The following is a 4,422-nucleotide window of genomic DNA, read 5'->3' as shown; positions in this document are numbered from 1 at the left end:
CGACCCTCGCGTCGACAATGAAGAACGCGACCCTCGCGTTTCAAGTGCCAGACGCGACCCTCGCGTTTCAAGTGCCAAACGCGACCTTCGCGTCTCAAGTGCCAAACGCGACCCTCGCTTTCCAAGTTCCAAATCTAATACAGATTGTGGTGTATACCGTGGAGCTTTGGGGCACTACCCCGAACCCCGCCGGGGGGTAGTCCACTCCCCCCGCGCTGACCGGGCAGCGAGACCCCCGAATACTCTGCGTAGCGCGATTAGATCGAGGGGCGGATATAAGAAGTTCATGGATTCAAGGCATCTCAACCAGATCCATGTTCACCAAGAGCCAGTCCTATCCAATCATAGACTGGGGGTTCCAATTCAAACCTCACAATCAGTGAGTAATTCTCTTTGAATCTTTACAACAGATTTGAGAGAGTTCATATCGAGAGAAAGACCGATGCAACAAGTCATTCCTTCATTCCGATGTGAACGACTGATTCTTATGGTCCTTTCGAGATGTCAATACTGCTCATATGCGGCCCAACTGTTGGTGTTCGACCAATTTACGAAAGTTGCTTTGCCCAACCAACGACGACGTTCTCACAGGAAGAAGTCTCCAAAGACCGAATATCTTGGGGTCACTATCAATGTGATCGGCAAAGGAAAAGTCTCAGGTCCTAGTTCCGATGACTTTAAGACAAGTCGTTCGCCGACCGTCAGAGAAATTGCTAACGAGTTTGAAGGAATCTACCAACGTACTCGGACGCGAACAGGAGCCATTCCCTCTGTCAACTATCGAAGGTTAGCCAGAGGAACCAATTCCGATGATGAACACTCAGCCATTGCAGAGTCCCAATCATCAAGCTCTTTTGTTGAACACGAGAGCTCCGCCTATATGACAGAAAGCCATGAAGATCTCGCGAAGAGACTTGATGAGCAGGAGGCCATGCTCAAATCTCAGCAAGAGGCCATCAATGAACTCATGGCCCTGTTGACTCAAATAGTCGCAGATACGGCCAAATCTCATAAGACAGATTCGCCACCCAGGCAAGAATCCTCCCGGAGAGGAAAAACATCATCATCCCGACCTCACACAAGCAAAGGGAAGGGAAAAGTGGTTGATGACACGGCTTCTGACCAAGAAGCCCACAACCTAGAATCTTCCTCTGATGAAGGAAGAGAGACGGAGAACGAACAGAATCTCCAATCTGCCAAAATGGAAGAATTGGAATCCCGCCTCAATGCCATTGCCAACAGAAGCGAGCTCCAAGAAGAGGGAGTTGTCAGACCCTATCCTTCCGAATGGGATGCAGCCCATTATCCTCCAAAATTTGAAGTCCCGACGCTACAAACTTTTGACGGCACGGGATCAAAGAACCAACATATCTATCATTTCAAGTCACAGACTGGGAATGTGATATCAAACGACACCATACTGGCTCGATTATTCATTGGCACCCTCAAGGGAGTTGCCTTTGAATGGTTCAGGAAACTTCCTACCGGATGTATCCAAAAGTGGACGGATTTAGAGAGACTTTTCCTATCAAGATTCTTTGAAGATGATACAGAAGTTCCATTCATACCATTCTCGGGTATGACACAGTCTACTTTAGTAGAGACTTGTCGGCACAACTTGCAGACAGACCTCCTAGCCCGAATCGGAGTTGCAGAATGCCGTTCCTGGAGACAACTAATCTCTCAAGGTGAACATGCCCAAAAGATTATTGCCAGGATCAAAGCTGAAGAACAAAGTAAGCAGAATCAGCCTGAGCAATCGGACTAAGCCCAATCTTCACCTGAGCAATCGAACCAAGCCCAATCTTCTCAGTCAGAAGAAGATACTACGACTATTGAAGCTAATCCTCTTCAGTAGGATGGCAGGTTCAACAACTATCACGTTAACAATTACCTCTGATAGTCAACCTAATTAGATAGTGGCCCGTTAGGCGATGTGCCATGTCTACCATTTTTCCCCTACACTTGTTCAAGACTGGGGGTTGGGTTATTTGTAGTAATAAATTTTCTGAGTTGTTATGTTTAATAGAATACCTCTGTCAACCACAAAATCTACCAAACCTATCACGTTAACATTTACCTCTGATAGTCCATCAACTTGCTAATCCTCTTCAATAGGATGGCGGGTCCACTAAAACTATCACGTTAATGATCACCTCTGATAGTCTGCTTTCTCCAAATTCCCCCACCAATCCTCTTCAAGTAGGATGGCGGGTCCACCAAAACTATCACGTTAACCGTCACCTCTGATAGTCATTTTCCTCCAAATCCCCCCGCCAATCCTCTTCAAGTAGGATGGCGGGTCCACCAAAACTATCATGATAACCGTCACCTCTGATAGTCCTTTTCCTCCAAATTCTCCCACCAATCCTCTTCAAGTAGGATGGCGGGTCTACCAAAACTATCACGTTAACCGTCACCTCTGATAGTCCTTTTTCTCCAAATTCCCCCACCAATCCTCTTCAAGTAGGATGGCGGGTCCACCAAAACTATCACGTTAACAATTACCTCTGATAGTTCATTTCCTCCAAATCCCCCCACCAATCCTCTTCAAGTAGGATGGCGGGTCCACAAAACTATCACGTTAACAATTACCTCTGATAGTCAGACTCATCAGATAATGGCCTACCAGGTGATGTACCTCTATTCCGACTTCATGGATAGTGCCCCACTAGGTGATGTGCCTTGTCTACCTCTTTTTATTCCCCTGCTAAGTCTTAATCAAGACTGGGGGTTGGTTACTTGGAATCCACAGGATTAAGAGTAACAAATCTTTCACATCGTCAAGTTAACATTACACTTCGGACGATCAGTTAACAATACGCCTCTGACAATCAACTTATCAATCCTTGTCAATAGGATGATAGGTCCTCGAAATTGCTCAAATCGCAATCTTCCCCAGCAAGACACTAAGTCTTCAAAATCTTAGTATCAAAATTCATCGCTTCTGATGATACACTCACTTAGCAATTCTCCCCAGCGAGACGCTAGTCCCCAAAATCTTGTGCAAGTCACAAGTACACATCCTCTTGTCATGTTAACACCATACCTCTGACAAAATCAACTTATCGACTCTCGTCAATAGAGCGATAAGTCCTCAAAGTTGCTCCGATCGCAACATTCTCTTGTCATGTTAATATCAAACACCTCTGACAAAATCAACTTATCGACTCTCGTCAATAGAGCGATAGGTCCTCAAAGTTGCTCCGATCGCAACACTTTCCACTTATCGAATCTCATCAACGGAACGATAGGTCCATAAAAATACTGTTAGGTTAACATCACACCTCTAACGGTAAAACCCCCCAATGAACTTGTTAATCCTTTTTCAATAAGAATAGCAAGTTGTCATTATAAAATCCCCAATGGATTAATTATTTTCTGGAATTATCCTAGTGATAATAAAGAAAATTTCTGAATTTCACTCTAAGTGAAAATTCATGCCAAGTTAATATTACACCTCTGGCGCTTCCAACTTTCTTTCAGTGTTTCAAGTAACACAGGAAGAAATAACGACAAAGTCTACGTATTCAACATCGTAGCACCAAAATCCATGCCTTTTACGCATGGGGGACTTTATCTCGATCCCTAATTAGAGATAAGCCTACGCCTAACACGCGTTGCTGGTTAGTCGTTTCCCGTGAAAATGACAAAGTCTATGTATTCCAAATCATAGCATCAAGTCTAAGAGGGTTCATTCTCTTAGCACAACGGTACATGTGGAACGGACTTAGATAATCCACATGCTAGCCCGACTCAAACGGTAGTCGGTAAAGGCTTATCAAATCCGTTGATGGCTGAGGGTTTGCCAAAAATCCTATACACGTTTGCAGGCCCATCAGCTTAATGGATGTGAGCCGAGACTTAAAACAGATGAGCTAAAGACAAGTCTCAAAGACTTAGTCAAAAATGCACGGAAGCCACTTCCATGTCTTAAGTCAAAACGTTGAGGTCAGACCCGCGATGCAAAAACCGAACGCCGAGGTCACACCCGTGTTCCAAATTCAACATGCAAGGGTGAGACTCACATCTCAAGTTCAAAATGCAGCGTCCACCCCCACATTCCAGAAGCAGGATTATGGTGCATACCTTCACACAGGTCCTACGTGGTAAATCCCTTCAACCAAGATGCCTTCGAAGCGAGTGCAGAGAACAAATCCTTTACCACAAGGAATCAACAGCTCCAAGATCAGAGTTGAGATCCAAAGTATTCCGAAAATTCGTCCCAGTCAACCGCGAACTTTCGAAAACTTTGGAGGGGGTTCTGTAGGCTGTCTAAAAATCACAATAGATAGCTGATCCCCATCAAAACACCGATGATGGAAGTTACATCTGACGACTTCCAGAAGGCTACAATTTGAAGACTTTCACGTAGATCGCTGAAGGTTACAATCTGACGACCTTCACGACAACCGATGAGAG

The sequence above is a fragment of the Asparagus officinalis genome, chromosome 1, assembly GCF_001876935.1.
Source record: "Asparagus officinalis chromosome 1, Aspof.V1, whole genome shotgun sequence".
In the NCBI taxonomy this organism is placed as follows: domain Eukaryota; kingdom Viridiplantae; phylum Streptophyta; class Magnoliopsida; order Asparagales; family Asparagaceae; genus Asparagus; species Asparagus officinalis.
Note: the sequence above shows the minus strand (reverse complement) of the source record.